The sequence below is a fragment of the Bufo bufo genome, chromosome 6, assembly GCF_905171765.1.
Source record: "Bufo bufo chromosome 6, aBufBuf1.1, whole genome shotgun sequence".
Lineage (NCBI taxonomy): Eukaryota > Metazoa > Chordata > Amphibia > Anura > Bufonidae > Bufo > Bufo bufo.
The window spans coordinates 96,284,897-96,301,160 of NC_053394.1; the positions used below are offsets into that span (position 1 = coordinate 96,284,897).

Here is a 16,264-nt window from a genome sequence, read left to right on the forward strand (position 1 = left end):
GAGTTATGCTTCCGAGCTGTATTACCATTTTCTATGCCTAAGGCCTCATGCACACGACCGTATGTATTTTGCGGTCCACAAAAACAGATCCACAAAAAATATGGATGACGTCTTTGTGCATTCCGTACTTTGCGGAACGGAACAGCTGGCCCCTAATAGAACAGTACTAACCTTGTCCGTAATGTGGACAATAATAGGACATGTTCTATATTTTTGCGGAATGGAAATACAGACATAAGGAAACGGAATACACACGGAGAGACTTCAGTTTTTTTTGCGGATCCATTGAAATGAATGGTTACGTTTACGGTCCGCAAATTAAGATCCATCATAGGATCTCAATAGCGGAGGAAAACTGTTTAGTTTTGTCCCCATTCATTGTCAATGGGGACAAAACTGAACTGAAGGGAACGGATTGCACCAGAATGCATTCTGTTCCGTTTCATTGTGTTCCCATGAAGCACACAAAAGCGCAGCAAGCAGCGTTTTTGAGTGCGTCCTGGGATGTGGAGCAAGATGGATCCGTCATGACTCACAATGTAAGTCAATGGAGACGGATCCGTTTTCTCTGACACAAAAGACATTAACTTACAATGGTTTTAGACCGTCTTGGCTATGTGAAAGATAATACAACCGGATCCGTTCATAATGGATGCAGACGGTTGTATTATCATGATGGAAGCGTTTTTGCTGATCCATGATGTATTCAGCAAAAACGCTGGTGTGAAAGTAGCCTAAAACAGGCGTAGAAAAGGATGAATGAGAAGGGCCCTTCCAGCCAGTTCCCTTCTCCACCCACAATTTTAGACCTGGCGTGAGCGGGGAGAAGTTGCAGATAGCGGCACAACTAAGGCCTCTTTCACACGGGCGTTGCGGGAAAAGGTGCGGGTGCGTTGCGGGAACATGCTCGATTTTTCCGCGCGAGTGCAAAACATTGTAATGCGTTTTGCACTCGCGTGAGAAAAATCGCGCATGTTTGGTACCCAAACCCGAACTTCTTCACAGAAGTTCGGGCTTGGGATCGGTGTTCTGTAGATTGAATTATTTTCCCTTATAACATGGTTATAAGGGAAAATAATAGCATTCGTAATACAGAATGCATAGTACAATAGGGCTGGAGGCGTTAAAAAAAATAATTAAACTCACCTTAATCCACTTTCTCGCACAGCCCGGCATCTCTTCTATCTTTTTTTTTTGCTGTGTGCAGGAAAAGGACCTGTGGTGACGTCACTCCGGTCATCACATGGTCCCTCACATGATCCATCACTATGGTAAAAGATCATGTGATGAACCATGTGATGACGTGAGTGACGTCACCACAGGTCCTTTTCCTGCACACAGCAAAAAAGAAGACAGAAGAGATGCTGGCTGCGCGAGCAAGTGGATTAAGGTGAGTTTAATTTTATTTTTTATTTTTTTAACCCCTCCAGCCCTATTTTACTATGCATTCTGTATTAAGAATGCTATTATTTTCCCTTATAAACATGTTATAAGGGAAAATAATAATGATCGGGTCCCCTCCCGATCGTCACCTAGCAACTGTGCGTGAAAATCACATCCGCACTTGCTTGCGGATGCTTGCGATTTTCACGCAACCCCATTCATTTCTATGGGGCCTGCGTTACGTGAAAAACGCACAAAGAGGAGCATGCTGCGATTTTCACGCAACGCACAAGTGATGCGTGAAAATCACCCCTCGTGTGCATAGCCCCATAGAAATGAATGGGTCAGGATTCAGTGCGGGTGCAATGCGTTCAACTCACGCATCGCATCCGCGCGGAATACTCGCCCGTGTAAAAGGGGCCTAAGCGTTGCACCGCTATCTGCGTCTGAAATACGCCTAAATATCTAGGCTCATAAAAAAAACTACTAAAAACATATGAAAACCCCAAAAATGTCAAAATAACCTGCATGAAACCAGCCTAAAAGATAGAAGGAAGTCATTTTTTTGTGCCAAAGCTCAAAGTGGAAGTTACATAGAGAAAACGTATAATGGAAAGGTTTAAGCTTCTTTCTTTCATGTTTTGGACCTACTCCTACTGAAGCATAATGTGAAAGAGGACTTATTAGATTTCTTCTCTCGTGAGAAATGCTCTGAGTTGATCCAGGAGATGGCCAGGTGGGGAGGATTATATTGGGCTGAGGATGTCAGGGCGTTCATATATTGTTTAAAGCAAGAGATGGGTGAGGCAGACAGTAGATAAAAGAGGAGGATTAGACAAATGTGAGGGTGTCGTAATTGTAGTAGCCATGGAGGATTTGTAAAGGTGTTTCTCTAACAAATATAGACAAAGTTATGAAGACAGCATAAAGCCATGTATGAGTCCTACAAGGGACTGTCCACTTGAGAAGATATACAAAATGATAGCACATTCCTTATGCTAGAATATACAACATTAATCAAAGATAACCTGCCATAGCACACTGTAAGCATGCTCACGGACTGCATCATTATGTGTGATATGGCCTTCTATTAAGTCTATTAAAGGGATATTCCAGCGAATAAAAAAGCTTGGCTGCAAAAGTTTTAAAAGAAAACAGATAATACTTACCTCACCATTCTCCTGTCTCTGCCATTCTAGTTCTGCCGGGGTCCCAGCTGTCCTCTACTTCCTGCCACTGTCCCAACGTGGCGGGAACTGGCAGTGAATTCCACTCATTCAATGACCGGCTGTAGCGATAAGCCACCCCTGACAGTCCCTGCCGAGTCTGGACAGAGGCAAGAAGTGGAGTACAGCTGGAATCCCCGCACCATCGGACTGGCAGAGACAGGGGAATGGTGAGGTAAGAATAACGCTTTTTTTTTCTTGAAAGCATTTGCAGCTAGTGGTCAATTTTTTTTTATACTGCTGAAATACCCTTGTTGTTTTCCGCTATTGAGAATCCATTTCATGTTTTGTGCTGGAGGGTCTGCCTGCTCCTCTGGTGCTAGGTTTACCGTGGTTATCCAAACATAACCCTACAATCGATTCGCAAGTGAGACAGATTCTTAAATGGAGTGATTTTTGCATAGACAACTGTCTTAGCACATCGCTTTCTGTTGTAACCACTAAGATTGTACCTTCTTTTATTTCAGATTTTTCTGATGTATTCTCTGAAAGTGGAGAACAGGAGTTACCTCCACATCGGGAGTATGATTGCCCAGTCAACCTTATTCCCAGAGCTAGATTGGCCAAGTCTCGGTTGTATAATCTTTCTGAGCCCGAAAGAGTAGCCATGCGAGAATATATCACGAGAGCTTGGCTAAAGGTCATATAAGACCATCCAAATCACCAGTTGCTACAGGGTTCTTCTTTGGAAAAAAGAAGGACGGAATCCTTAGGCCATGTTTGGACTTCTGTGAGCTTACTGTCAGTGATCCCTATCCCCTTCCTTTGATCCAAGATTTATTCAATCAGATTGTCGGTGATCCAAGATTCTCCGTCGATCTCTTCATTATCTCGTGCACTGGAAAGGTTATGGTCCAGAGAAAAGAACGTGGGTTCCTGCGACCGACGTTAATGCCAGTTGCCTTGTGAAGGCCTTTCACAGGGCGCATCCTGGTAAAGTCACGGGGTACTGTCACGGTCGGTCCCTCCCATGACAGAGGTGAGAAGTTCGGAGAGACTGGCGGCACGTGAGGGTATCTAACAGTCTCTCTGTTTTTTCCTTTCAATGTTTTGTTTGGTAATGACCACACCTCTTCTTAGGTGCAGTTTGTAGTCATTACTGAGGCCCTATTTAGTTCTGGCTCTCACTGCTTACCATGTGGCTGATATTTCCTCCTGGAGTTGGTTGAGCTGGTGTGTTGTTCCTTTGGATCTCCTGCTCCTCCATTCTGCTTTAAGCTAAGTGCATTTTGTTGTTCGCTTGTGTGTGTTGTTGTCTAGGCCTCAGGGAGACGCTGGTACCTTCATCTTGGAAGGAACCAGTAGTCTCATTCCTTGCAACCATTCCTAGGGCCTTCCAGGGTCTTCAGGGCCTAGGTTACGGTGTATGAGTATTTCCACCTTCAGGGTCTACTCATACTGGCAGGAGTCAGGGAGAGGTCTATGAATTCCTAGGAGGTCACTATCCCTGTCCCTTAGCTTTGAGGTCTAGACTCCGGTCTATTCCTTCTGTGTTTCATTTGGTGTTATCCCCTCCCCATTACCCGTGATATGCCATTCCTTTATTATTTCTACTAGAAGTTATGAATGAATTACTAGCAATCTGCAATAAGGGTACAGAGAGTTGTTAACCAGTAGGGGGGGTGTACCTGCACAGACTCACTCTATCCAATCAGTGCATCTATTTTCAGACTGTTGCAGGTACACACACCCTACTGGTTACCTCCCCTCTGTACCCTTACTGCAGACTGCTAGCAATTCATTCATAACTTCTACTAGAAATAATAAAGGAATGGTACAACATAGAGCCATAAGAATAGATGCTCCAGAATTGTGATTAAATGGGGGATGCATGAAGCTATTAAAACAGGCTTTTCAGGAGAGGTGACAGGTTCTCTAAGATTTATATTCCAGCATGTTCAGACTCCTTTTACATCTTAAGTAGGGTCTGTACCATAATAGGTGATTGATAAGATGTGCACAAAAAAATTATATCAAGAATTACCCTAATAGCCTTTGAGGCACCATATTCTAGAAAGTTACTGTCACTGATACTGACGTGCACAATCACGCGTCGGTATACCGCACGTGACCACTGCAGCCAATCATTGTCCTCAGTGGTAGACAGCTGAGGATAGGGATTGGCTGCAGTGGTCAAATGCCTTATCCTGGCACGTCACCTGTAAACCAACAGTGTAAGAAGAACCAGAGAAAATCTGGAGAAAGGGGCGAGTATAAGATTTTTAAAAATTTTATTTTAACTCATTTGAAGTCTTGTCTGACATTTGATTTCCGTTTTAAACAGGCAAGAGTGATCATGCTAGATCCATCCTTCACTGTGCAAAGTTTGCATTTCTAATCAATAGGATTAATCGAACCCGAACTGCAAAGTTCGGGTTCGTACCGAACTTTGCAAGTTCGGGTACCCGGACCCGAACCCAGACTATTATTTTCCATTATAACATGGTTATAACGGAAAATAATAGCATTCTTAAGACAGAATGCTAAAAAAAATGGTCATTGAGGGGTTAATAATAATAAAAAAATACTCACCTCATCCACTTGATCGCACAGCCGGCATCTTCTTTTTTCTTCAGGACCTGCAAAAGGACCTGCGATGACGTCACCACGTGGTGAGCGCGGTGACATCATCACAGGTCCTGCTGAATGAAGATAGAAGGGCGTGGTGTGGGCAGAGAAGGAGACGGGCCGGCAGGCCTGTCTCATTTACCATTTTCTATGCCTGTTTCAGGAAGCTGTCTTACAATTTGAACTGACGGAGGATCCGCCAAAGTTATGAAGAGGTCAGTGCGTCTAAAACGCCCGTCTTAATAAATGTGCTCCTCAGAGTACATGCTGCATATATAGGGGAAGATATACCAATGCTGTGGGCTTCAAGATCTGTCAGCCAAAAGAAGGTTCAGCCCACAGTCATCTTTTGTGACTCCCCCATAGACATACATGCTTGGTTCAGACTAGTGTGTATGTGTTGTCAATGAAAGAAGAACACCTGTCAGCGACTTATTTCTGGAGAGAACAAAAGTATCGGGGAAAAAATTCTGTTTGCCCTTTCCATTTCCTCCTTGACATCATCTGTCGAGGATGCATACCCTACAGATTACAATGTTAGCTGGACCCGCCACTCTGTGCAGGTTTGGGGTATGGGGACCTTAAAGGGGTTGTCTCACTTCAGCAAGTGACATTTATTATGTAGAGAAAGTTAATACAGGGCACTTACTAATATATTGTTATTATCCATATTGCTTCCTTTGCTGGCTGGATTCATTTTTTTATCACATTATATGTTGCTCGTTTCCATGGTTACAACCACCCTGAAATCCATCAATGGCAGACATGCTTGCACACTATAGCTTTTTCCTATAGTTTGCAAGCACGACCAACACTGATGGATTGCAGGGTGGTCATAACCATGGAAACCAGCAAAGTATAATGTAATGGAAAAATGAATCCAGCCAGCAAAGGAAGCAATATGGATAATAACAATATATTAGTAAGTTCCTTGTACTAACTTCCTCTACATCAGTGGTGCCCAACCATTTTTCGTCTGAGGGCCGCACTAGAGTTGGTATAAATTTCACGGGCCGGAACCAGGTAGCTTTGCCAGAAAGAAATGCAAACGCTGTGAGGGGGCACGTGTGAGCATTACTACTGTGAAGAGGGCACATATCTGGCATAACTACTGTGAGGGGGCACATATCTGGGCATAACTACTGTGAGGGGGCACATATCAGGGCATAACTACTGTGAGGGGGCACATATCAGGGCATAACTACTGTGAGGAGGGCACATATCAGGGCATAACTACTGTGAAGAGGGAACATATCTGGGTATAACTACTGTGAGGGGGCACATATCTGGGCATAACTACTGTGAGGGGGCATGTGCAAGCAGTACATCTGTGAAGAGGGCACATATCTTGGCATTATTACTGTGAGGGGGCACATATCTGGGCATAACTACTGTGAGGGGCACATATCAGGGCATAACTACTGTGAAGAGGGCACATATCAGGGCATAACTACTGTGAGGGGGCACGAGTGAGCATTACTACTGTGAAGAGGGCACATATCTGGCATAACTACTGTGAGGGGGCACATATCTGGGCATAACTACTGTGAGGGGGTACATATCTGGGCATAACTACTGTGAGGAGGGCACATATCAGGGCATAACTACTGAGAAGAGGGCACATATCTGGGCATAACTACTGTGAGGGGGCACATATCTGGGCATAACTACTGTGAGGGGGCATGTATGAGCATTACATCTGTGAAGAGGGCACATATCTTGGCATTATTACTGTGAGGGGGCACATATCTGGGCATAACTACTGTGAGGGGAGATTGCAGGCACAGGCAGCATCGCTTTGCTGCCTGTGCCGTTCGCAGCGCGCCCTGCGCTGATAAAGTCCTGTTACTGCGGGGGCCGCATGACACGGCTTCGCGGGCCGCATTTGGCCCACGGGCCGTAGGTTGGGCATCACTGCTCTACATAATAAATGCTATTTGCTAAAGTGAGACATCCCCTTTAAGAATCAGATAGCGTAAACCTAGGCCCGTATTACACCAACAGATTTTCTAACCAATATCTGTCCAATCAGACTAGTATTTGGTGTGAATAACTGTCACGGATGGTGTACAGGAAACAAGACAATAATATAAACAATGACTCACTGGATCCACAACTAAGGAACAAAAGGGGAGACCCCTGCAAGAGACCTGCCGCTCTCCCTTATTGCTCAGCCTATGCGACCACCCCAAAGGTGGATGGGCGCATATCCACGTACCTCGACTATCTTACACCTGAAGACCCTACAATAGTGAGGGGACACGGCCACCGGCTCCCTACACAGACACGGAGGGAGTCAGGGTCACCTGGATCCAGAAAACAGAAAATCATAAATACATAAACAGAACTTATCTTGCAGACGACTGGGGACTGTGGACTGGGAACAAGGAACAGCATGCACACACACTCCAGGAAGTTGTATAAGCCGCACACTACTGCATTCTGGGGAGGAACTTAAAGGGCAGCAATCAGTCCAACAGCATGACAGCTGAGATAGACTAACGAGATGAGAAACTAAACCAAAACAAAGAAATTCAAGGAGGAGGATCTGAAAGGCTCCTGTCAGAGCTTCTCAACTGTCTGGCTGTGACAGTACCCCTCCCTCTACGAGTGGACTCCGGACACTCAGAGCCCACCTTCTCAGGATGGGACCTATGGAAAGCCCTGATGAGACGAGAGGCCTTAATGTCCGTCACTGGGACCCACATCCTCTCCTCAGGACCATAACCCTCCCAATGAACGAGGTACTGGAGGGAACCGCGGACAAGACGAGAATCCACAATCCTAGAGACCTGAAATTCAAGATTTCCATCAACCACAATCGGAGGAGGATGCAAAGGCGAGGGCACAATAGGTTGAATATAAGGTTTCAATAAGGACTTATGAAAAACATTATGGATCTTCCAAGTCTGAGGAAGATCAAGACGGTAGGCAACAGGATTGATGACAGACAGGATCTTGTAAGGCCCAATAAACCTAGGACCCAACTTCCAGGAGGGAACCTTCAATTTGATATTCCTGGTAGACAACCACACCAGATCACCAGCATTCAGGTCCGGACCAGGCACACGTCTCTTATCTGCCACACGCTTATATCTCTCACTCATGCTCTTTAGATTATCCTGAATCTTTTGCCAAATAGATGACAAAGACGAGGAGAATCTGTCCTCATCAGGTAAACCAGAAGACCCCTCTCCCGAGAAAGTCCCAAACTGCGGATGAAACCCATATGCACCAAAAAATGGTGACTTATCAGAGGACTCCTGACGACGGTTATTTAAAGCAAACTCAGCAAGGGACAAAAAAGAACACCAATCCTCCTGATTCTCCGCCACAAAACAGCGCAGATATGTCTCCAGATTCTGATTGACGCGCTCTGTCTGGCCATTCGACTGCGGGTGGAAAGCAGAAGAGAATGACAACCGAACCCCCAAGCGAGAACAGAAAGCCTTCCAGAATCTGGAAACAAACTGCGTGCCCCTATCAGAGACTATGTCTGAAGGAATACCATGCAATTTGACAATGTGGTCAATAAATGCCTGCGCCAGCGTCTTAGCATTGGGCAAACCAGGAAAAGGGATGAAATGCACCATTTTGCTAAAACGGTCCACCACCACCAGAATCACAGTCTTCCCCGAGGAACGAGGCAAGTCCGTTATGAAGTCCATGGACAGATGTGTCCAAGGACGGGAAGGAATGGGTAAGGGAAGGAGAGGACCTGATGGCCGTGAATGAGGGACTTTGGCACGAGCGCAAGTCTCGCAAGCTGCCACAAAACCCTTAACCGACTTACGAAGCGCAGGCCACCAGAATCTCCGAGCGATAAGATCCAGTGTGGCTCTTGCCCTCGGGTGCCCAGCAAGGACCGTATCGTGGTGTTCCTTAAAAATCTTGTGTCTCAAAGCGAGAGGCACAAACAACCTCCCAGGAGGACAAAGATCAGGAGCCTCTGACTGGGCTGCCTGCACCTCTGCCTCCAATTCAGGAAAAAGAGCAGAGACCACCACACCTTCAGCCAAAATGGGACCCGGGTCTTCAAAATTCCCACCTCCCGGAAAACAACGTGACAGGGCATCTGCCTTCATATTCTTAACCCCAGGGCGGAACGTTACAACAAAATTAAACCTTGAAAAGAACAAAGACCATCTGGCCTGTCTCGGGTTCAGACGCTTGGCTGACTCCAAGTAGGCCAGATTTTTATGGTCAGTAAACACAGTAATAGGGTGTCTGGCTCCCTCTAGCCAATGGCGCCATTCTTCAAAAGCCAACTTGATGGCCAACAATTCCCTATCTCCCACATCATAATTTCTCTCTGCGGAGGAGAGTTTCTTTGAGAAAAAGGCACACGGTTGCCATTTGGCAGGAGAGGAACCCTGAGACAAGACCGCACCCACCCCTACCTCAGAAGCATCAACCTCAACTATGAAGGGTAACGAAATATCAGGTTGTACCAGGATGGGAGCGGAAGCAAAACTCTCCTTGATATTAGAAAAGGCCTTACGCGCCTCTACCGACCAGGAAGAAAAATCTACCCCCTTTCTGGTCATATCAGTGAGTGGTTTAACAACAGAGGAATAATTAAAAATAAATTTCCTGTAATAATTGGCAAAGCCCAAAAAACGCATCAGCGCCTTCTGATTCTCAGGAAGCTCCCACTCAAGCACAGCGCGGACCTTCTCGGGGTCCATGCGAAAACCAGAAGCGGAGAGAAGAAACCCCAGAAATTGAATTTCTGGAACCGCAAACACATTTTTCCAGTTTTGCGTATAATTTATTCTCCCGCAGGATGAGCAAGACCTGACGTAAATGTTCCTTATGAGTCTTGAAATCAGGAGAAAAAATCAAAATGTCATCCAAATACACTAATACAAATTTTCCCATTAAATGATAAAAAATGCTGTTCACGAAATGCTGAAAAACGGCTGGGGCATTCATCAAACCAAAAGGCATAACCAAATTCTCAAAATGGCCCTCAGGGGTATTGAAAGCCGTCTTCCATTCGTCTCCTTCTCTGACCCTGACCAGGTTGTATGCCCCTCTTAGGTCTAATTTGGAAAAGACTTTAGCCCCAACAACCTGGTTAAACAGGTCCGGGATCAGAGGAAGCGGATAAGGGTCACGAATAGTGATACTGTTCAGCTCCCTGAAATCCAGACAAGGTCTTAAAGAACCATCTTTTTTCTTAACAAAGAAAAAACCAGCGGCAACAGGTGACTTCGAGGGTCGTATGTGTCCTTTTCTCAGACTTTCAGAGATATAAGCACGCATAGCGACCCTCTCAGGTTGGGAAAGATTGTATAAACGAGATTTAGGCAGCTTGGCGCCTGGGATGAGATTAATAGGGCAATCGTACTCCCTGTGCGGGGGCAAATCCTGAACTCCACTCTCAGAGAAGACATCGGAAAATTCAGAGAGGAAAGGTGGTACAGTCTTAGTAGAAACCTCAGAAACAGATGTCATGAGGCAATTCTCTCTGCAAAAGTCACTCCAACCATTTATTTGCCTCGCTTGCCAATCAATGGTGGGGTTATGTTTAGTGAGCCAGGGTAGCCCCAACACTAGAGGAGTAGGCAAACCGCTAAGGACGAAACATGACACATCCTCAACATGAGCATCACTGACAATTAAACATATTGTGAACTATGCCTTTAATGATTTCTGAGAAAGTGGAGCGGAATCAATAGCAAAAACAGGAATATCCTTTCCCAAAGTGCATACCTGGAAACCATGAGTTATTGCAAATTGATTATCAATGAGATTGACAGCTGCTCCACTATCCACAAAAATCTCACAAAAAATGCTTTTGCTCTCTAGCGCCACCCTAGCAGGCAGGACAAAACGGGAACTACAAGCAAACGGAAAACCTTCAATTTCCGCCTCAACCCTGCCAATAGTAACAGACGGAACATTTTTAAAAGATTTTTTCCTTTTAGTTTCTTTATTACTCCCAGAAAACTGCCTGAATCTCCTAGAGGGACAAACATTTGCCAAATGATTTATACCTCCACAACAAAAACAAACCCTCCCATGCGGGCTGAATCTTCTATCGTCAGAGGCAATCAACCCCAGCTGCATGGGCTCCTGCTCAGAAGGGGCTGACAGCGACTGAGACCCCTGCGCACAGAAAGAGACCGCTGCACTGTCCCGGGACTGAGTATGACAGGAAGGAGAGATCTCTCCTCTCTCTCTAAGACGCCTGTCAATACGAACGGCCTGAGACATAGCAGAATCCAAGGAGGTAGGTCTCTCATGAAAGGCAAATGCATCTTTCAATCTCTCTGAAAGACCATGGCAAAATTGACTTCGGAGTGCAGCATCATTCCAACCAGTATCAGCTGCCCATCTCCGAAATTCTGAGCAGTATATCTCTGCGGATTGTTTACCCTGGCATAACAGACGTAGTCTAGACTCAGCCAGAGCAATACGATCCGGATCATCATATATCTGACCCAGGGCTAAAAAGAATTCATCCACTGAACGGAGGGGCCGTGCCCCCTCCGGCAGCGAAAAGGCCCAGGATTGAGTGTTACCCCTGAGCAGCGATATAATGATCTCCACCCTCCGTTTTTCATCACCAGAGGAATGGGGAAGAAGGCGAAAATGGAGTTTGCAAGCATCTCTAAAACGCACAAAATACTCACTACCCCCGGAGAACGTATCCGGGAGCGAGATCTTAGGCTCAGAACAAACTCCATGAACGCAAGCTGAACCGGTCACTTGAAACTGAGAAAAAGTCTTACGGAGATCAGCTACCTCCAATGAAAGACCCTGAAAGCGCTCAGCCAAAAGTGAAACCGGATCCATGCTTGAGACGGTTTTGGCGGCTTATAATGTCACTGATGGTGTACAGGAAACAAGACAATAATATAAACAATGACTCACTGGATCCACAACTAAGGAACAAAAGGGGAGACCCCTGCAAGAGACCTGCCGCTCTCCCTTATTGCTCAGCCTATGCGACCACCCCAAAGGTGGATGGGCGCATATCCACGTACCTCGACTATCTTACACCTGAAGACCCTACAATAGTGAGGGGACACGGCCACCGGCTCCCTACACAGACACGGAGGGAGTCAGGGTCACCTGGATCCAGAAAACAGAAAATCATAAATACATAAACAGAACTTATCTTGCAGACGACTGGGGACTGTGGACTGGGAACAAGGAACAGCATGCACACACACTCCAGGAAGTTGTATAAGCCGCACACTACTGCATTCTGGGGAGGAACTTAAAGGGCAGCAATCAGTCCAACAGCATGACAGCTGAGATAGACTAACGAGATGAGAAACTAAACCAAAACAAAGAAATTCAAGGAGGAGGATCTGAAAGGCTCCTGTCAGAGCTTCTCAACTGTCTGGCTGTGACAATAACATAAGATCTGTGTGTGTAAACGATTGGATTCTCACATTGGCGGATATTGGATGACAACTCAGTCTAGTGTGTCATTTTCTTCTGCGAAGGATCCCCTACATGGTTTTCTCATCAGACTCAACAAATATTAATCGGAGCACAAGCATCTCTACAATAATATGGCAGGACTGCGGAAATGTGAAATTTTACTAACACTGCTGAGTCAAACTGTTTTCATCTATCTATTCATCTGACTACAAAATATAACAAAGAACGGCCTGCATGATGCCGGAGGATGGGGTGGCCATTATCTAGATTGTTCAGGTAAAGGCAGTGATTCTCACAACATTATATTAAAGAATTCGGATTTGCAATATTCCCTAAATTGCTCTTTAAAGAGGACCTGTAACCTCTCCTGACATGTTTCTCCCTCTTGTAATAACACTTTTAGAACATTTATTCTTTTGACCCTATGATGTACCATTCCTTTATTATTTCTTCTAGAAGTTATGAATAAATTGCTAGCAGTTTGCAGCGAAGGTTCATCTGGATGTTACCAGTTGGGGGGGTGTCCCTGTACTGGCTGACACTATCCAATCAGTGCAGCCAGTGTCAGACTGTGCAGGGGCACACCCTTAACTGGTAACACCCATCTGGATCTTCATTGCAAACAGCTACTAATTCATTCATAGCTTCTAGCAGGATTAATAAAGGAACGGCACAACAAAGAGCCATAAGAATAGATGTTCCAGAACCGTTATTATATGGGGGGATGCAGGTAGATACTAAACAGAAATGTCAGGAGAGGTGACAGGTCCTCTTTAAAGCATCACTTATAATTGGACTACATGACAAAGAATGCAGCAATTAGCTTTTACCTTATTTATCAAGTGTTAGTGGGACTTCTGATGGAACCTACGATTCAGTCATATATTAAAATAAAGAAGATTAAAAAAAAAAGTATTTTTACCTGAAATATACAGATGTAGATGTAGACATTGCCACTGCAGGCATGTGATAAAGGCAAAGCAAGGAAGCTAAGCTGTCATTGCCTGAGGGTACATTTCTATGATAATTAAGGCAAGCATGCAGCATTTCAGCAAAATGACTGAACAAGTGGAGATATGTAAAATACATTCCACATAATTAATTGAACATGCCATATCCCCCTTTCAGTAAAAATAGATTTCCTTTACACCAGCCATAATAAAAAAAATACCATAGAGGAACATACTTAAACATATAGCAAAAGTTTTGATTTTGCCCGTTCCTTCACTGGTCAAAGTGAAGCCCTTAGATCCCAATGTAAAATCTGTAAGTGGGTCCCACACCTACTAAGTACCATTTATAATACTGGTGTCTTCGTATATGGCAGAGGGGTTATACAGGGGCGGACAGGGAACTTATAGAGACCCTGAAAAAAATACCAAAAGTGGCCCCATTTTTTTTGTTGGGTCCAAATTGGCCCAGCAATACCATATAGTGGCACATTATACCACTCCATCACAAAATACTGCCAGTAGCACAAAATATATCCCTAAAAACTTACACTGGCTGGCCTGTAAGGAGGTCCCAGGTGGCCCCCTGGGCATTGGCCCATCGGGAAATTTCCCTGTAAGGTCTATGGCCAATTCACCCCTGAGGTTATAGGGCCCCCTCAGACATCAAGATCTTGGTGTCACTGCCGTCTCTGCCCCTATAGCTGTACCTCTGAAGGCTTTCACTGCTGTGGCCGTGTCCTCCTGTGACTGTATGGGAACCTGTCCTAGTCTGCACACAATGAGGAAGGGAGGGACCATGTAAGGGATTATATGCTGCTAAAATATTTTTGCCTAGGTAGGATAGGAGGGGAAAATTATGCAATAGAAATTAAAAATAAGTAATCCCCTTTGTTGTTTCCTTCATACAGTATGCAGGAGGAGGCTCCTATGGAGTTCTGACAGTCCCGAATGTTTAGACACAGTCCCAGTATTTTTTCTGTGTACCTTAAAGTGGTTGTCCACTTTTTACTATTGATGACCTATCCCCTGCCAATCAGCTGTTTGAAGAGAAGGCAGCGCTCATATGAGCGCTGCCTTCTCTCCTCTGTTTACCTGCTCGCTGCAGCAATTGCAGTGGTGAGCAGTGTAATTACAAGTATGGTGTCCTCATTCACTTCAATGGGACAGATCCGTCTGTTCAAGTGAATACTACAGAGCCGTCTCATAGAAGTGAATGGGGACACCATACACTGATCACCACTGCAAATCCTTTGACGAGCAGGTAAACAGAGCAGAGAAGGTAGCGCTCATATGAGCGCTGTGTTCTCTTCAAACAGCTGATTGGACGGGGTGCCAGGAGTCAGACCTCCACTGATCTGATATTGATTACCTATATTGAGGATAGGTCATCAATAGTAAAAAGCGGACAACCCCTTTTAAATGACAATGCAATATTTTCAGGATTTTCACGAAAGTTCAGAGACAATTCCAGCAACTTTGGCTTGGCTCAGCCCAAAAATTGCAAGGCATATGTAAAGCCCGCCTAGAAGTGGGTGTTCCATGTGGGTTTGAGCCGTTGTCCAGGAGCTGGGCTTAAATGCTTAAAATTTACCAATGCAAAAGTTGATATTAATGATATACTAGGGAAATAAAACCACAAATGAAAATAATGTCTCATGTGAACAATCTATGGCGGACTGGCCACACAGTGATGTCAGCATGAGATGCATTTTACATACTCTTAAAGGGGTTGTCCCATGAAAAATATTCAACGGTTTTCAAACCAACACCTGGATCTGAATACTTTTGTAATTGCATGTATTTAAATATTCAGTATAGCCACTGAGTTATTCAAAAAAATGTATTTGTATAGCGCCACCTGCTGTTTGTTTCCTATTTCTTTGTCCTGCTCACTGAGAAGGTCGCACATGCTCAGTTTCTTCCTTCAACTGCCTCCTGAGCTGTGATAGGGAGAGCTGAGACACGCCCCCTGAGCAGCAGCAGGAAAGACACTCCTCTTGAGCTGTCAACTTGATATAAATCTAGCAGAGCATTGAATGGGGAGATCTCTGGATCCATGTGAGGTACAGGGCTGGGTATAGCTTTGTTAGAAAGAGATTGTCATGTACTATGTGATGTCTGATTTTCATTTTCTACAGTAGTCATGGGATCACCCCGTTAAAGGGATTATCTGAGATGAGTCACTATCCCGTGTGGCCGCCACTTCCGGGATCACATGACCTACAATGGGCACGTGATCCCAACCTGGAATTACAACCTGCAGCACAAGCGTGAGGCAGATACTTTCGCCAATGCACTTGAAGAGATTCAAACTCACGCATGCACTGGGGTTTCTAACCCACAGGCTGGGATCACGTGCCCAATGTACGGGATAGTGACATATCTTGGATAACCCCTTTAATGTTTGTTTTTTTGGGGAGCAAAATAAAAGCCTTGCATGGAGGATTTATCCTGATGAAACTATCTTTCACTACTGGAGGTGCACGTGAACAAAGGGTGTTTAGCCTTTACCAATGGCAACAGCATCGGGGAAACAATAAAAGCTAACCATGAAATAGCAAGTACTGGTAAAAATTGTGATCCCTTATGAACATTTCTGATGGCTCTTTTGGAGGAGAAGAGTGAAGTTTGATTTTTAGCGTATGATATATTCGAGGAAACTGATCAATGCCATACGGCAATTTTCTTGTATACAAAAGAAACACATTTTTGTACATATTTCTAGGAAAAACT

The 16,264-nt window shown here is 44.9% G+C and overlaps 1 protein-coding gene across 7 annotated transcripts in view; it reads right to left on the reverse strand.

The window, feature by feature from the left end:
- Positions 1-16,264, reverse strand: part of ANK3 (ankyrin 3) — a 753,651-nt gene that overhangs the window by 693,666 nt on the left and 43,721 nt on the right. The gene's annotated exons all lie outside the window — the stretch shown is intronic.